Source organism: Balaenoptera acutorostrata, chromosome 21, assembly GCF_949987535.1.
Source record: "Balaenoptera acutorostrata chromosome 21, mBalAcu1.1, whole genome shotgun sequence".
In the NCBI taxonomy this organism is placed as follows: Eukaryota; Metazoa; Chordata; class Mammalia; order Artiodactyla; family Balaenopteridae; genus Balaenoptera; species Balaenoptera acutorostrata.
The window spans coordinates 23,394,145-23,414,231 of NC_080084.1; positions in this window are offsets into that span (position 1 = coordinate 23,394,145).

Consider the following 20,087-nt stretch of genomic DNA (forward strand, 5'->3'; position numbering starts at 1 on the left):
TTAAATTATGGCTGGCAGGGGTTTGATATAGCAAGCCAATCTCTTTCGAATAGCCCATCAACGTCACCTCAGCTTCCATCAGCATCAGCATCAGTTTGAACCCTGAAGTTTAGCTGGACCATCTCTCTGGAGGCCTTTGACTTGGGGCTAAGTTTTAACTTTGAAATATTACAAGGTTTACAGTGGATTGGAGACTTCTTGTCTTTTTATTTGATTTTTGCTTTTAGGTAAAATTTGTGAGCTTTTCTCAGAAACTAATGGTGAATGTAAATTCCAGACTGGCCAGAGACCAAATGTTATAATGAAATTTACACTTAGTGCAGTTGTCCCCATTTTCTGGCCTTCCCTTCCAGACATGTCATTTCTTACAGTGACTCTCAGTGGTGACACTGGTGCCCACTGGAATACTCTAATTTCCATTCTCTTACATTTTCCTGCTTCTTCCCTCAAGTTCCCTAACTCCCAATACAATTTGTTATTTATCTCCTTCATTGGGAGTTCTCACAGGTTATAGCTCAGCTAAACTGTCAAATTATTTTAAAACAATAGATGCATGGTGAACGTTGACATGATGCCATGTTTTAAAATAAACTGTTTAACGTTGCGCCTAACCCTGGCATGACATTCATATTCAAAGGACCTTTCCAAGCATTTACCCAAATGAACAAAGAAGTGGGAACCCTGCCTTCATCCACATGACCAAAAAAAAAAAAAAAGTCACATTCATATTAGTGCCTGTATTATGATACCCACCAGCAAGCCCTCAGCTGCCCTCACTGGAATTTCTGCAGGTTTCTAGGTTTGTGTGTTATGTGTTCTGGGCAGAAGTCCCCTTATGTCTCCCCTGCTCTGGCTTTCTGTTTGCTATCTGCTTCTCATCCAGCTGTTCAACAGACACAGCCTCTGGGATGTTCCTCTGCAGGGAGTGGCCCTTGTGAGAATGCCATTGTGGGTCTAAGGGGACTTGCTCCTGTGCCCATCATGCCGCCCTTTATCACCAGGGCCTGGCTCAGCACCACTTATAACAGACTCACAATCGCCCATGTAAAGAGAGCTTTCATCTTTCCAGGTCCTCAGCTACCAGTCTCTTATATGCAACTGAAATAAAAGAAAAAAGCACATCTCAAAAAAACAAGCAACACTTTTCAGAGACAGAACAATCCCAGTCCTTATGAGAAAGTAAAAGCATTCTCAAGGGAACAAAATAAAAAGTAGCTCGACATGATACAGAGACACCATTTTCCATTATTATATAGAGCAATTTCTTCCTTAGAATAGAACGTTTCAGAGAGATTCCTTTCTTGTTGTGATCTCTAAGCTGCATTTGCATAATTGAAGATCCGGTCAGGGTGGCACTTCCCTCCACTGCCTCCAAGATAGCCTTCAAAGCTATATTCAAGCCTCTGCTTCCTGTAAGACAGGGCTCTGCATTTTCCTTTATCTTTTATATCAATGTTTCAAAAATCTCAAGACTGTTAAAAGACATGTTAAGTATTTTAAGAGTTTATTTGAGCAAAACTTGATTGGATTTGGACAGTGCTAAACCAGACATGGTTAGGAATGCTTCACCCACAGAAACTGGAGAGAGACGTATAGAGAAAAAGCAGAAGCAAAGTATAGACATTGTTGATTGGCTATAGATTAAAACTTGGTTGGCTGTTCGTGATTGGTTTTCCTTAGCATCTTGATTTCAAAACCTGAGGCATTTGCAGGCTTAGGTTTGGGTTTGCTTACAGGGGCTGCCAACATTACAGCCACCTCAGTCTAACAACCTCCTTGTTTCATCATTTGACAAGGTCAGTTTCAGTCAGGACTCAAACTCAGTGAACTAGGAATGAATTTCTTTTGCTTATGGCAACATCGGCAAGGAGGAAGAAAGTTGCCTAGAATGGAGATTGAGTCTTGGTGGACAGGCCAATGTGTTACGTTAAGAGGACTCACTTCATGCTTCTGAGTCTTCCTAACAACTATAAAAGGCAAACCTGGACCACAGTTTGCTGATGAGTACTGAGGACAGAGAGAGGCAGCTGTACTAATGTGAAAGTGGAGGTTTTAGAGAATGTGCCGTCCTTTCCCCAGTTTACATCCAGAACAACCTTAAGCACCCTCACTTCTTCTATCAGCTTCTCACTGGCTGTTGCCAGAGCTTGACAGCTCTCATGCCTCCTTAGTGCTCTCTGGAGCCAGGAAAGTGAGTGCAGCAATTGGTTCTTGGTAGCCGGCTCTAGTCCCTACTCTGTTTGGCCTAAGTGCTCCCATTCCCATAGCACCATACTTGATTCCGGTAATGAACTCAACTCTGTGTCCTTGCTCAAGGGGAAATTATCTTTTGTTTAAAAGACAGGCGTGTGTGGAGTACGAACTTCTGTGCATTTGTATGGTGACTCTCAACAATGCAAATAACATGTTTAGCTGAATAGTGACAAAAATAATTTTATTAACTTTTTGCTCTGTACTTTGGCCTTAAAATAGTTGTGCTGTGGAGCTCTTTCAAATTAATACATTAAAGTATTCTGTTCAGAGAAAAAGTTTTACTCTCTTTTGGCTTCTCCTTGGTAGTTCTTTTCATGCTGCTCAGATGCACAGGCAGGAGACTGTAAGGTGTTTTAGAGTTAAGGGAGGAGCAGCTAAGAAACTAATGCTTTATAGCCTGTGAGACATTTAACTGTCAGACAACAGAGCATTCAACAGAATTAAGGAGAACAAAGTGCCTTCTTTTTTATTTTACTTTAATGACTAAAGGAACAAAAAGAACAGAAGGGCAAATCTACATGTCATCAACCAAAAGCAGAGGGGTTAGTATTTTTCCAAGTGCTTGAAATGCTTTTTTTAACTTAATGCCTTTATTTTTCCCTCTCCTGGTCCATATCTAATGCTAAAATCAGTGTTTAAATCGGTTCACATACACCCAATGTAAATTAGATAATAACTGATGAAAAAGGAGTATCAGCTTTTTTCTCACAAATTCAAGAGCTGTATTTTTGTAAATGGTCCAAATATTAGTCATGTTTATTTCTTTTATGAACATAGAGCTAAGATAAAATCTGTTTTGCCTTTTTTCTTTAATTCTGGTGGCAAATGAGTTTCAGTGCTAATTTCTCTACTAATATCTCATAGCCACAACTAAATGTTTTCAAATGAATTTTAAAAATTGAATTATATTTTAAGAATATGAACTTCACTAGAGCTTTCATTATTGGATCTTTGCTGAAATTAGGGCCAAGCTGCTGGGAAGAACATTCTGAGATTTTTCAGCCCAGTAACATGAGAACAAAAAGGTCTTACGAGTAGTATAAAACAAAAGGGCATGTCATTATATATACATATATATAATATAGATTTTTATATATATATATTTATTATATAGTTAATAATATTTATTATTTATTATATAGTTCTGTTTGTGTGCATGTATACACACAAATTCAGGTCCAATAATACAAATTGACCTAAGACCCAGCACTTCCCTTGCTTACAGTAGAACGTTGAAATGTCAACTAGTAAATGTGTAAGGAGTTGAGGGAACTGGGAAATCACTTTTCAACCATCACAGAAATGATTTGTTCAGGCAAGAATTATCAATGCATTTTAAGTCCAGGGCAATATTTTGATGAGAAGTAGAATATTTGCATGGTCTTAAAGTGTCTCCACATGGATTAGTTACATTAAAAAATATTCTAACTATATAGTGGAGAAATTGGATAACATCTTGACAGAGTGATCAGAATTGATATCATCAATGAAGGACAGGTGAGCATCATGTGACCCCATCTGTGCTATGGCCAGGAATTCATAACCTGAATCTAATTGTCAGAAAATTAGTAAAACCAATGTTATAAAAGACAAAGAGTCTTGTGGAAGTATTCTAGACTATTACACATTAAAGGAGAATAAAGAGACATGAAAACTAAAAACAGTATCTGATCTTGGACTAGATATTGTGCTGAACCAGAAAAAAATGTTACAGAGAACAGTATCAGGTCATTTGAAAAATTAGAATACAGATGGTAGATTGATAAAAAGATTGTGTCGATGCCAGATTTCCTACGGTTGATAACTATTCTGTGGTTCTGTTAGAGAATGTCCTGATTTCTTATGAAATACACACAGATGTACTTAGAAAGAAAGGAAAACACAAATGGATACAAAATGTTAAAAATAGGTGGGCATAAGACATATAGGTATTCTTTTTCTTATTTTTCAACTTTTCTATAAATTTAAGATCATTTTCAAATAAAAGCTACCATCGTCTAAAAAGCAACATATACTGGGGCATACGCACCACACACAACACATATAGTATGTGTAGGTATATATACACACATTTAGATCCTTATTTTTATATTCCCATAGTACAGAATCAGCATCGTACAGATTACAGTGAATACAGAGATGCCTGTTTTGACTTGGGTTAGACAGATCTCACTAGGAGGTAACACATCCTAAGGGCATGAAAACAGTGAAGGAATCAAAGTCTTAGCAAGTGAAAGTGTGCAGAGATTCTGAGTATAACGTGGCCTCTGATACTAGAAGCCTTTCGGGGTAGGGAGGTGCTGTTAACAAAAACCTAAAGCGGCTGTTCCCTGAAAAGTCTCTGGGCCGCCATCCAATGTCCATTTTCTTTGGGTCAGCTCTGCCAGTGGGGCACAGGGGACAACTGCAGTGCCCTTCTTCATCCTCCCCAAACATAAGAAACCCTCGCAGCTTAAGCAGCTTGAGTCATGGCTGATTCAGGCAACAGTAGTGCCTCATGAGGAAGTGGTGGTGTCTGGTTCCCAATGGCTAGAAGGTGAGAAAAAAACACTGGATGTCCCCAAGAATGTCACCCCTATGACAGCTGGCCACACTTGCTTCAGACACTCACCAAGACTCCCAAAACTGTCATCTCGGGGGGAAAAAATCCAGTAATTGCCACAATTGCAACCCATTTAATACCCACAAGCTAATGACTTCTTGGAAAGCTCACTGCTTACAATTATATGTGAAGCCTACATTCACACATTTTCCTGTGAAAAAGGCAAACTGCCACCCCAGTCAAGAGACCAACCCCAAAATATGCATATACAATAAAGGCAGATATTCTTAAAACATATTTTACATTCATAAATACAAAGGCCTCAATCAGAACAGAAAATCAATGTAACGCTAGGAGAAGAATGCACGTCTCCTGTTTCTGCAATCAAATATTCTGCCTGGAGAACACCGCTTTAGGGAACATAAATAAAAAAAAAAAAATAACAATGAAAACTATTCATCACACAGACACTGTTTTCTCTACCTTCCTTTATCAACAAAACTACGCTCGCTAAACATTGAACGGACACAGTTTTCTCTGTCGGTGGTCATACCAGTACCTACTGAGAAGAAAGGGGAAAAACTCACTAGATTTTAATCACGTAACTGTGGCAGAGGTTTTAGAAAGATCTACCCTTAGACTAGGACCGTTTGGGAAGTGAAAAAGTGAAAAGTGGAAAAAGGGAGATGATGTCAGGGTAGGTAGGTTAAAAAAATATTGAGAGGAGAAGAGTTCATCTGAAGGGAAAAAAGAAAAAAGGAAAGATAGAAAAGAAGGTCATAGGAAAGTAATTTACCATGCCCCTGCTTCCTTCGAATTGATTTTAAAGTCATATTCTATTTAGACTGTCTATTGCAAACAAACCAAAAAGGGGGAAAAAAAACCCTAAAGTTTTGGAAAATGCATGCTTCTCAGTATGGTAGAATGTAATTTTTAATTATCTCATTAAAAAATAATGAACCAGTGAGGCAAGAATTTGGGCTGCCTCCTGCTCTCTGTGACTGCCAAAGAGACATCGGATTTATGAAAGAACAAAAGGTGTTTACCTAAGTTTCTCCAGTGATGAAATAAGCACCCATATACGTATTTAGAAATGAAACACCAATTTTTTTGTGTGAGTTCAGGTTATAAAAATGGTAACTCAAACCCCATTTACCCAGAAGCCCTGACTTATGAAAAAATAACATCGTTTTTCCTTAGAAGCTAAGGGTTAAAGATATCTACAAAGAAATGCAAAAAAAAAAAAAATTATTTGACTAAAATTTTATATATCACTTTTGTGATGGACCATTTTACCATGAAGATAACTGTAAAGCAGTCAGGTTTAAATGAACTGAAATATCTCTTTGCGTTGTTTATGCAGGGATGATGGGTTCATCTAGTAGTCGTCTTATATACTCACCTAGTAATACACTGGAGTTCTTGACCATTACTGATGGAAGCATACAGGAGAAGACTGGTCCACTAACATGGTGGTGTCCAGTTAGCCTGGGCACCAACAAACCCTTGATCCTATGGTTCTTCATCACTGACTCTCATTCCTCTGAACAACTTTCACAAAACTTTAATATCAACTGCTTTTTTTTTTTAATACCATCAAAATCTCTTCTCTCTCAGAAAATAAGTCAACTGCCTTCTCCCCTGAGAAAAATAAGGTCAATAGGCAAGATTCTCCCCCTAAGCTTCCTTGGGTTTCCCTACTTCCCCATCCCCACCCTGTCTACAGAGGGGTTCATATTAGCATCTTTCTGTCTGACATTTCTCTTCAGCCTGGGAAGCTGTTGGTAACCATTTTCTGTTACACAGAATAGAAAGAAGTGAGGGTTAGTTATAACTAGAGAGAAGGTTGGAGCAGAGGTATATGAATAAGCAGAGACAAGAAGAGAGGAGTTTCATGTTACCCTCTAATATTACTGTCCTCAATTTCCTTCTGTTCATAATGTCCAGCTCAGTTGAGGGATGTTTCAGAATCCTTCCTACAACATTTCATCTTTTGCTTACTTGGGTTTCTGCTGCACGACACAAAACATCTTAACTAACATAACCACTATAAAAATTTCTAAGTTTAGGAGATGGTATGGATTGCATTTTGTTCCCCCAAAAGATATATTCAAGCCCTAATCCCCAGTACATGTGAATGTGATTTTGTTGGGAAAGAGAGTCTTTGCTGATATAGTCAAGTTATGATGAGATCATACTGAATCAGGATATGCCCTAATCCAATGTCTGCTGTCACTATAAGATGAGGAAAATTAGGACACAGACACACAGAGAAGAGAATGCCATATGAAGACGTAGGAAAAGAGTCTCAGAGGGAAGACAGCAATGTGAAGACAGCGGCAGAGATTAGAGCGATGCACCTGTAAGTCCAGGGATGTCAAGCATTGCTAGCTATTACCAGAAACTAGGAGAGAGTCATGGAACAGATTTTCCCTCAGCCTCTGGAAGGAACCAACAGTACTGGCACTGATTTTGGACATCTAGCCTCAGAACTGAGAGAATAAATTTCTGCTGTCTAAGCCACTCAGTTTGTGAAAGGTTACAGCAGCTCAAGGAAACTAATACAAGAGAAAATATTATTCTGGGTTTGGAGCTGAGGACACTGAGGCTAAATGTGGAAGTGACTGGCTTAAAGCAAAGTCAAATATCTGGCAAGAAAATGGCTGACCATGTCCTGTGATATTTCTTTCATGCCATCCAAGTAGCACAACTGAGAAACTTTCATTGAATCTAATACATCTTGTCTTATTCTGTGATTGACCTCCTGCTTCCAGGTAATAACTAGTTTATCTTTATTTTAATCAATCAATTTTATAAAGAATAAGAGATAAAACATTATTAAAAGCCAAGGTGTTAAGCAAGAAAGCTGTAATGTAAAATGCTGTGACCATTACAGGTGACCATTACATTACAGTTTACATTTTGTGAAATCTCAAGGTAGCACTCAGCAGTGATAATATTAAATGCACCATTGCCTAAGCTGTCACATTGTTAAGCCACGTTAAAAATATACCAGGCCTCACTGAATCTTTAAGGTTTTTGCACTCTGGTTTTCTGATAGATTTTGGATCATATTAAAGTATCAAAGTTTTACTTTTCAATAAGAACATAAGATACATTGACAGTCACTATGAGGGATATAAAGGGAGTGAAAGAACAGTCATTTCTTGCATGCAGGTTATGTGCCAAGCATTGTGCTAAACATTTTTGTATCTTTACCTCTACTCCAAGTAGTACATATTATTATTCCCACTTTAAAAAGAAACTGAATCTCAGAGATGCTATATTATTGGTCTTAAGTCATGTAGGTCATAAGTAGTAGAGCTGGGTGAGATATCTGTCTGTGACCATAACCGATACCCATTCCATTCTACTGAGATGAGAACTCAGTACATAGGCTTCCTGCTCATGAATGAAAAGGATGAACATGCAGGCTTAAGAAATAAAAAGACATAGCAGTGCAGAAACATGAGAAATTGTGCTAGGACTAGATTAGATTTTTTTAAAGTTTCAGGAAAATAGCAGATGGAATGGGATTAATGTTTAAAGAAAGATGAAGCCATCACCCACGACTTCAGAGAAAAATATGGGTGTTCCCCCACTCTGGAGTAAATCAACAAAAGGAACAGTAAAGCAACATGGGGGTGATCATAGGATAATTTAATAAAGAGTTTTCTGAGACAATTGTCTCCCTTCTCCATGAAAACAGAATGGGTGGTAGCCATTGTTTTTGACCTCAAAAAGAAGACTGTGACCTTCTCCATAAAGATGGCTACCTGTCGAGGGAGATCCCTAGTGAAGATGGTGGGACTCAAGAAAGAAGCAGAGCCTGATGGAACACTGGTTCTCCCTAATAGAAAGAGAGGAAAAAGCAAAAGTTCCACCCCAGACCAAGGCTCTCCTTATTGTGCAATATGGACGTCCCCAAATTGTCTGCATGCTCCTGTAATGGATACCGTGTTGTGACACAATCCTTTTGGGGTTGAAAAACTCATTCCCCCAGTGCTGGGAGTGTCACTCAAGAATGGGCTTCAGTTGTCTACACTTTTGGGGGAGCACTTTAGGCTGAAGAAAGCTGCTCACCAAAATCATGTCCCCTTTCTTCCAGCAGTCTGTCCCTTCCAATGACTGGTACATACAAGACTATAAAGACCCAACCTGTTTGGCCAACTTGAGGCAACCATGAACGGCTTCTCTAGGTTTAGAACTCCCTGTGGAGTTGACTGAAGTTTTCAGAATTATGGCCCAAATTCTCCCTTTACCCTGCACCCCCTTATTTTGTTTTCTTTCCCAACAGGAGTTAATCTTGAGAGCAAATCCCAATATCTCATGCTTATTTACGTCACAGAGCTGGCTTTCTGAGAAACCTAATCTGCACCACTCTCTAACACACACCCTACAAAAAATCTTCTGTTAGTGTGCTCAATTTACCTGGATTTACTGGTCATTCCCCCATTCAAGGGAGAGGCTTATTGGGCAACTAAGACTTCTCAACAGCGGAGGAAAGCAGCATAATCACACTAATCAAACATTTTCACTTATAAATGTGCATGTTCAACTATGAAAATCAACAGATGTTTGAGAAAAAGCAACCCTATGAATGACAGTCACAAGAAACTACAGAACAATTGAGTATAGAAGAAACAGGTAGAGATTCAGAAGCAATTTTTCAAAGTATATGATTCAGAAACTGAAAAAGGTACTTCATACATCAACGGAGATATAAACCAAGATCAGAGAAAAATGATTTCTTAAAATTTTAAATATGATTATGAAATTATAAAAGAAATTCTGAATTTAAAGACAATTTTTAAAAGGAAACTTGAGAAGATCAAGCGTAGAAAAAAATAAGACCACAAAAAATGGAAAAGGGTAGAAATATTGAGTTGTAGAAATACAGGAAGTTGTCAAAGAGAAAATTAAAACAATAGGAGGAACAGATTATTAAAAATTATATACAAAGATTTTCCCAAGCTGCAAAAAGATGTAAGTTTTCACTGAGAAAAGTCTGAAGAGACAAAAATGATTCCTGGAGAAAATACCATGAACTTTCAGTACTCTAATATGAAACAGAAAAGCATAAAAGCTTTAAGGAGGAAAAAGCTTTCCACAAGAGATATCCAATGCAAAGACTGGACAGTGCCGTGAATGAAGAATGAACTCCCGTTGTGCTCAGCCACTGAGATGTGGGGTTTGTTTCTAATAACAGCTAGGATTGTGTTAACATAAAAATAAACTCCACGAATTTGATAAGTCAAGCAGTAGCAATTAAGTGGATTATTTAACATGATAAAAAATAAGCAAGAAAAGCACCAAGTTTATAAATGTTACAACTCATAATAACAATGATGATCATGATGACAAGGATGAAGATGATGATGATGATGATAATGGCAGCAAAATCCAAAGGCAGAGAAGGAAGGGGAGGTAGTATAAATGTGTTAAATTCCTCATCACAGTGGGCGGTTAAAGGTGAAGAGATACTATATAAATTTGACAAATTGGGAAATAGATGAAAAGATATAATAATTTCCATTACAGTAGTAACTGCCATAAAACTTAAAACCTGTTAACCCTGTTGTCTGTGAAGAGTACAACTATCGGTGAAAGGAGATGACTGCTTTCTATTTTACTCTCTTTTGTCCAGCTCAATATCCTTTTTCCCATGTGCATGCATTACTTTTAAAATGTAAACATGTTTATTCTATTTTGCAAAAATAAATAAGGTACATCCATTCAATGGAACACTATCCTGCAGATAAATTGAATGAAATCACACAGCATTTACAGAAGTGGAGAGAAAACTTAATATATTGTTAGGAGTGAGCGAAATAAGCTACCCAGTGGTGGATATAAAATGAACTCAAGTGTGTAAATAAAACTGTACAAATAATCAAACATACATATAATAGGAGGAGTAGAAAGGGAGAGAAGAAAGAGAAAGAGAGCGATAGAGACAGAGACAGAGGATACAGAAGAGAACTCCTCATGAGGAGGTAATCAGAGAAGGTCCAAGCCTCCCCCAGGAGTGAATGTGCCCGGAAAGGAAGGGCAAGGTCTGCTGGCACCTGGACATCCACAAACGATAGAAATGACTGCAGTAGAGCAGGGCTGTCAATAACCCAGGATTTCCAGAATAACGATCGCTTATTCCCTGGGTTTGAGATTTCCTGGATGTGGGTATTAGTGTCCAATAAGTAAATTTCAAGTTTCTTTAATGAAAATCATAAATTACTTTTACATGCTGACTAATATAGCTACTCAAAATACCGTATGTTGTGAATTTTAAGGAATTGGCTTGCTGACATTTTCTTCAGGGGAAAACTTACATTTAAATGTGTACCTTATTTTTATTTATTTATTTATTTGTTTGTTTATTTATTTATTTATTTTAAGGTATTTAGTTTTTTTGTTTTTCTTTTCTTTAATTTTATTATTTTTTTTAACATCTTTATTGAAGTATAATTGCTTTACAGTGGTGTGTTTCTGCTTTATAACAGTGAATCAGCTATACATATATATATATATATATATATATATATATATATATATATATCCCCATATCTCCTCCCTCTTGCGTCTCCCTCCCACCCTCCTTATCCCACCCCTCTAGGTTGTCACAAAGTAGTGAGCTGATCTCCCTGTGCTATGCGGCTGCTTCCCACTAGCTATCTCTTTTACATTTGGTAGTGTATATAAGTCCATGCCACTGTTTTATCTGAAATAGCATAAAAAAAGAATGTCTATTTAAAACTTAGGTGGCCATACTGTAATTGTGATTCAATGTTAAATTAATCATATCCAAACTTCTTACCAGAATTATTCATTTTACTCTTTTCAACTCATATGAATGTAATCTAGTTTCATTTAGCCAAATTTCTCATTTTTCAATATAAAGCAGCAGACCTAGAATCTGGCAGCTATAAGTAGGTTGTTTTGTGGTTGTTTTATTTTTTTTTCCCCCCGGAGAAATTCTGAAAAGATGTGATGATATTGTTGGTCAAAACATAATTGATAATGTTCTGGCCAGTAAATCGAAGCTAGATATACAGTAGATCCAGCTTTATTTCGTTTTACAAGCAACTAAAGTTCACCAACAAAAAAGAAAAAACCAAGTGAGTGTTGAATAATGCTTTTTACTCAAGTGATTCAATGTTTTAGGCTGTGAAATAGACTAGTATTTCAGCAGTAGTCCAACAAGGCATGCTAGACAAGAACTGTGTCTTCAGCAACCTCAGCAAGCAATTCTGAATGACTTTGCAGTGAATATCATACTAGGAACAATCATAAATGTGCAGAAGCCTGAGGTCTTGTAGCAATTTATAATACGCAAATCCTCCATTACACCAACATATGTTCAGTGGCAGAGGGTGGCAAAAGCTGTCATCGGCTTCTGTTATCATAGAGACACGCTGTCTACTAATTCCCTGATTGAGATGTGGAGCAATAAGCCAGATGAAGGCAGTGCGCTGTTCAGGAGATGAGGATAATAGGGTGCCAGTGTGGATACAGCAGCAGCCTGGACGGAGATGACACTGACAGCTCTGTGGTGAGCTCTGCTGCAGATGCCACATTTGTCACTTTGAGCAGTTCCATCATGTCATTTCTGAGTCACCCTTAGCATCAAACCGCAGAACATAATCACCAACACAATGGCTCTGGAAGCCTGCTAATTCCCTGGCGATGGGATGAAGCTTAGCTGAACTGATCCTGCCCGGCTCTGCGTGCCTTGTGAAGGGAGACGCCTCATCACGGGAAATTGAGAAAAGATCTGAAACTGAAGAGAACCTGCAGCAGTGTCTGTGAGAGTGCGGAATATCTTCAGTGACAGAAAGGAGAAGAAATGAGGAAGAGACAGAAAGCAGAGCCTCAGGAATGTGCAGTGACAACCTTGGCTTCCAGGAGACAGAAGGGCAGACAAGTAACCCCGGAGTGCAGAAACCAGCGGGGGTGATTTTTATAGGAATTTCAGCCTATTTACTCCAGTTCTGGAGAATGATGATGGTCGGCAGATTCTTTTCCCTGTTATGCTTAATGTAATTGATATCGATCACCAAAGCTCCTCTCCCACTCTTTCTTTCACTCTCTTCAGTAAAGAAATTTCAACTTATTTCAACCCAGTATTTGTCACATGCTCACAATATGCCTGACAACGTGCAAGGGAGCATGAGAATGCAAAACAAGACCGGCATGCTTCCTGCCTTAGGGACTCCAGTAATTTTGGAACGACATGATCCATGAAATGTTTGGAGAAGGACAGAAGACAGGATATAATCGAGTGTCACAGAATGTATTAGAGGAAATAAGTGCCATGGCAGGTCAGGAAAGGTGGAGATCAGATCTTGGACCAGGTACAAAAGAGGTACAAAATGCACCATGAAGGACTCAGGTAGAAAGGAAACAGCACACAGTACATTTAGTAGGTGAACCTTTTCAGAGGGGAGATAGTGAGGACCCTGGAATGCCCTGTATACTCTTTTTTTTTTTTAATTTTTGTTGGAGTATAGTTGATTTACAATGTGTTAATTTCAGGTGTACAGCAAAATCAATCAGTTATACATATACATATATCTACTCTTTTTTAGATTATTTTCCCATATAGGCCATTACAGAGTATTGAGGAGAGTTCCCTGTGCTATACAGTAGGACCTTTTTAGTTATCTATTTTATATAGTGGAATTGACATACACGCCTTGTATACTCTTGTGGGATAGAAAAGTAGACGCTGCCCCTATAAATATGGTCACTGTGGATGACAGTTGCAATGCTGAAGGCTTGATGCCTATGGATCTGGCCACTGAAAAGCATGCTGATCACAAAGAATATCATTAATGAATGGTATTGAATGGTCTATCTTAAACATGAAAAAGCTGAGACAAGGAGATTTTATAAATGGGCTGATGCTGCTTATCTTTCTTCTAATTTTAAGTACCAAGATTATTAGTGAGGAATCAGGAGTCTTCCCTTAAATCTTGAATGACATATTTTTTTGGAACATTGGAGACCCAAAGAAAAGGCCGATTATGGAATGAACTCAAACCTTGTAATAAAATAAGAGCAGTTTAATAAAAAAAAGTCACCTTAATTATAATTATAAGCTCAGGCTTAAGTAGATGCTAGGAGGGTATAAGAGCAACTGTGACACCTGCCCCCCTGCATTAATTACAAGTAAGTGTGCACATCCGTAGTCCACAGCCGGCACGAGGGAGACTTACTGTGCACCCTAAGATAAGCAAACGGGCAAAAACAGTCACTCTGTCTAGCTCTAGTCCATAAAATCAGTGAGGCCTCAGGTCACCAATCCTGTAAGTTACTGACTGTATAAAGAAAATGGTTTTATCCCTGACTGTTGCAATATTGACTATATTATGACACTTGCAGATATGATAGGCATATAAGAAAACTATTGTTTTTCCATGATGAATAAACTAGGTATAGCCTCAATATCCCTGGCAATTTTTCTCTCTCGCCTTTTGACTGGTTTCCACATTAGCATGCAGAGAGCTGAAAAATGAGTGTAGCTTCAACCTTAACAATAATAATCATAAAGTTTCAAAAGTAGATAAACAGCAACTCTTCTGGAACGCATCAGAGAGCTGGCTCAAAATCTAAAGAGAGAGAGGCACCAGCAGGGAGAAGACGGAATGCCAGCACTGTCCTACCAGGGCAAGATGCAGCCAGTAAGAAGAGCTCAGCTAAGATGACTGGCAAATTGGTGGAGACCCTGCTGAGATACAGTGAAGACCCTGGGGCCCCAGGTACAGAGGGAGTCCACAACTTCTTGCAAAACTTTTCTACATGAATCCTACTAGGCACTCAGAGAAGTAATGAGAGAATCCTAAGAGTCTCCTTTGTGTAGAACTGGGGGAGGAAAACAGTAGCCACTGAAGGAGAAGTGAGGAATTTCACCAGGATCCTTCTCCACTAACTCCCTTGTGGAACAAATTCCTTTATCTGTGTGTGCGGTGAGGGAGAGGAGTGGAGGAAGGGAGAGATACATGAGGATCCAGGCCTATAGCTGCAGTTGCAGGAGGAGCAGTGCACTGAGAAGTCTGAATACCCTAGGATTTAAGAGTATGGTGTCTGCCTAAAACTAGGGCTTTTTCAGAACATCGGAGGTTGCACCCCCTACAATCCCCACAACACACATACACTCATTGCCAGGTCAGCAGGTGACATGTAACTTATAGGCAAGAGATAGACCCTCTCTTAGGTGTAGCTCACCAGGAAGAACTAAAAGCTAGAGGATGGAGAGGACATTGTAGAAAAGCCCCCTGGCAAACCAGCTCACACCCTAAACACAATGTATTTCTAGAGGAAGTTTAAAACTGTAGTGCCCTGAGGGTGGCCATAGCATAACAAACTTCAAACCTGCTCAATGCCTAATTAGATTAGCTCAACTCTACCAGAAATAAAGGCATGCCCATTTCCAAGTGTGAAAAATATTTACCTCAGTCTCTACAATTCTAAAAGAGGTGTCTGGCTTTCAACAAGAAAAACTGGAAAGCATACAAAAAGGCAAAACAAAACAACACTCTCAAGGAAATAAGCAGTCATCCAAACCAGACAGATACGCCACAAGTCTTGGAACATCTGACAAGGAATTTAATAACCATGATTAGTATGTTAAAGGTTCTAATGGGAAAAGTAGACAGCATGCAAGACCAGATGATAATTTTAGCATAGAGAGGAAGACTTTTAGTAAAAATCAAATGGAAATAATAGAAATGAAAACTACAACTTCATCAGAGATGAAGATTGCCTTTGAAGGGATTGTCAGTGGACTCCAGAAAGGTGAAGAAAATGTTAGTGAACTTGAGAAACCTATAGAAATTACCTAAACTGAAAGAACATCCAAGAGCTGTGGTACAATACCATACAGTCTAAATTTTGTGTAATTGAAAACACAGGAGAAGGGAGAACATGGCAGAAGAAACATTTGAAGAACTAAATACCTATTGAATTGTTTTAATTGGCAAGCCAGCCCTTCTAAAGGCTGAATGTCCTTAAAAAACTTCTCTGCAGATACTCTAATTCATTTCCTAAATGCTATTGTCTCTGTATATTCCTTTGACAAGTGACGAATAACAGAAAGACTAAACTGCAGATCTGCAGATCTAGTTTTTGTGTCAGCTACTTATCTTTTTTATTTTTTTTCTTTTTTTTAGCTACTTATCTTTCTTGATGCAGATCTTTTTATGGTGTTTGGGCCAAGGACAATAAATGTGAAAAATCTCTGTCTTAGATATAAAACAAATCAGATTATAAAATGTCCTAAGGAGTTGTACAGCAAAGAAATGTGCTTAATATTTTTCAACCCAGTATTTCCTAAATCTGTTTGACCTTGTACCTCTTCTTTATACATAATATTCATTAAAATTGTATAAAATTAATGTTAAGATGAATCAACTTGGAGTAATTATACATGGGAGCTTGGTTGCTCTCTATTTTCCTTCTTTCTTCGGTGTATTTTGGTTTTCTAAGGCCTTGTATGAACTGGCCCTTAGCTGTTTCTCAAATTGCATCTTCCTTTGGTCTGCATCTCACTCACTATATTTTAGTCACGGGCTTCTGTTGTCCCTAAACATTCTAAGCTCATTTCCTCCTTAAGACCTTTATACTTTTTTGTTATTTCTGTCCCCAAATGTTTTTCTGTCAGATACTTGTATGACTTTCTCTCATTTTATTCGGGACTCTGGCAAACATCACCCATTCTGACAAATCCTCACTAGCAACCCTTTCTAAATTACCATCTCCCTGCATCATTCTTTATCCATTTATTCTGTTTTATTGTTTTTCATAGAATTATTATTACCTACTGTTATACTTTGCATTCATTTTTTTCTTACCTGACTGCTATAGAAGAATGTAGATTCTATAAGGTCCCGAACTTTATTTTCTATCTTAATCACTACATCCCCAATGCCTAGAATGGTACCTGGTATCAATCTAGAATGACAAGCACTTATAAACTTATAAAAATGTTTGAAAGAGTGCAAGATTAATGAATCAGTCTGAACTGCCTCTGTGGGGTCTGCATTCTTCTTTGATCCATCCCTAATTGGCCCAGCTAGCCTATGACATATCAGAGGTGATACACTAATTAGGAAACATTCTCTGTCTCTTAGTCTTAATTGTTAAAAGATCAGTCATTACGGTGTAAAGAATCTTTGACTTCAACAACTATAATTTTATTGCTCTAATTCTTTTCTTTTTAATTGATCTTGCACTAATTTAGGCAATGTAGGGGCCTCTGAAAATGTGCTCCACTGATATCTTTCATAAAAGATCATATGAGCCTGATTTGAATGATGTTGTATAGCTTTCCCTAATTTAAGGAAAGAAAACGTTATCTTACTTCGGGAGATTATATACTCCTTTTCAAAAAATGGATTGTGGTTATTCATTCTCATATCCCCTGGACTGAGCAGTGGGGTTAAATTTAGCCTGGTATCGTGTAACAAAATGAAACTAACCATAATGTTGCTATTAACTTGTGTTGCTTTTATAACTACTACATGTAAAGGCTGACCCTGTCAGTTCAGTGCACCAGACAGCTTTTTAAAAAACACACACACAAGTGCCCAAACCTCATTTCCAGGGACTCTGATTTAAGTCGTGTGGGGATGAACTCAGGCATGGGCATTTTTAGAGCTCTACGCATTGATTCTAATATGTAGCCAAGATGGTAGGCCAATGGTCTAGCTCGTGGATAAATTACAGCATATATAAGGCAGTTGAAATCAGGGAAGATGCAATCAGGGCAGGCTGCAACTATGACGACAAGCTGGAATGAGGAGAGGAAAGTTTCAGACAAGATCAGACAATAAAACAGTTGCTTATGTAGAGAGCACTGACACACTAGTCAATCACAGAATGCTTGGGGTTCTAATTGCCCAGGACTGTGTGAGAAAACTAGTTCTCCTCAGGCCAGGAGAAAACCATAGGCTTCTATTCTTTATATTCTAAACACTCTCAGTTTTCACCTCTAATGGTTAAATGGCCCATATTCCAATGCCAGTCTTGGTTTCTGTGAGGGTGCTGGCATCTCCTCCTGCTTTGAAAAGCTCTCCAAGGCTGTTTTGACATGGAGTCTCATAGTATGTTCATGACTTCAGGGGTCCAGCAGGCACACCCAAGGATGCTTCATCTTGTACATCTGCTGGTCCTCCAGGTTCCTCTATCTCTAGAGTTGGAGCAGAAGAGTAATTCAGGCTCAAGTTCCTGGCATCTTGGTCTGTTCTGATCTCTTAGTTGTCTCACCCTAAATCATCTTGACTGTAACTAAATAATTTTAAGCTACCAGTAGAAAAGCATTTTTGTACATTTAGAAGCTATGAACCTTTTTTTCTTTTTTCTTTTCCTTTTTATCTAACTCTAGTCTGTCTGTCTATCTACCCATCCATCCATCTCTCTGTCTAATCTATATTTCTATATATAGATGTATACAGACATCCTTATATATGAAACTTATATAAGGAATTTATTGCCTTGTATTCTTCCAAAAATGGAAGAATATTAAAGTACATATGGCAGAACAAAATATTAAAAGCTCTATATCAATTATGAGACTAGATAAAATGAACACATAATGAGCATCTGTGGTATAATAAAATTGTCTCTAATCTTTGTCCCCAGTTCCTGGCACAGAGCTTCAAAAACTCTTGGAATTGCCTGAGTGATGAGTGTCTTTGTTATGTTGATGAAGTGACTTGGGTGGGGGGGGGGGTTACCTATCTGGCTTCTGGATGGGGGCTGGTCACCAGAAAGACCAACCATATGATTAAGGGTTGGAACTTTGGGCCAGCCTGACCTCTGAGGAGGGAGTGGAGATTGGAGATTGAATTCAAGTACCTGGCCAATGATTTACTTGATCTTGCCTAGGTGATGAACTCCCAATAAAAACTCTGAACTCAAGACTCAAGAGAAGCTTCCTGGTTCATGGACATACCATGAACTGGGACAGTAGTAGACAATGACCCTACAGGTACAGAAGCTACTGTGCACAGACCTTACCATTTGCACTTCTGTATCTGGCTGTTTATTCTTATCTTTTATAGTAAAATGGTAATTATAAGTATATTGCTTTTTTGAGTACAGAGTCTTTTTAGCAAAATATCAAATGTGAGAGGGTTGTGGGAAGCCCCTTTTTGTAGCTGGCTGGGTTGAAGTGCAGGGGGCTTGGAGACATCCAAGACTTGCAGCTGGCATCTAAAGTAGGGGCATTCTCGTGAAGGATTTTGCTCTTAACCTGTGGGTCTGTCCAGTTAGTTACTGTCAGAATTGAATTGTTCATGTAAATACATACAAGTATTTACACAAACACTTAGTCTTTCATTCATAGCCAATAACTTTAGATTCAATCACTATTATAATATATTAAAATATTTCTTTCCAAAAATAAGGACCATATTTAAATATTATAATAGTGACTGACACTAAAGTTATTGGCCATGAATGAAAGATTAAATGTTTGTTTAAATTCTTGTGTTTTATAGGCAAATTTTCTATTAGGAAGTTACATTCTTACACCAATTCTCTGACACCAACTGGGTGTCCTGCAATTCATTTGTTTATTCCTTCCTGATTCAAAAGTAAAGTAATTTCTTGCATACGTTTAAGAAAGATGAAGAAGTAAATCTCTTGAGCTTTTATGAATTATTTATCTTTTCTAAAACTTATGACCATTGAAAAACTAACTTATTTTAAATGTTTTAAATATTTTCTTTTTACATTTTCTCTTATTTAAGCAGTTGAAAAGTGTTGATTTTGCATTTAGATTTTTCACTTCTTATTGTCAAAGTTTAGGGTAACATTTTATAATAAATAGATCTATACTATTCTTTAAAGTAAAATATATATAATAATATTGAAAATTTTGGAGAATTAAATTCAGTAAACATGAACTCTCATTCTCCTATTCATTATCTTCCTCTTAAATATTCTTCTCTTTACTCTGGCTCCTGCACAAGAGAGATGTGGTACAGATGGAAAAATAATGCAAAGCCAGAGACAAAGAGAAAAGTTGTGATTCCAGGAGTGAACAAGCAAAGCTAACAATTACTGTTTTAAGTGAAATGATTATAAACTGGATATTTTTTTAAAAAAGAAAAAAGGGAGCTAACAGCCCATTAAAAAAAAAAAGCACACATAAAAATGAGATAATGAAGGAGAAACAAATATATATTTATATTCATATATGTTTATCTATAGCTATAGATATACATATCTGTACTCCACAGTCTGTGTGTGTGTGTGTATATATGTATAGAGAGAGAGAAGGAAATGAAAA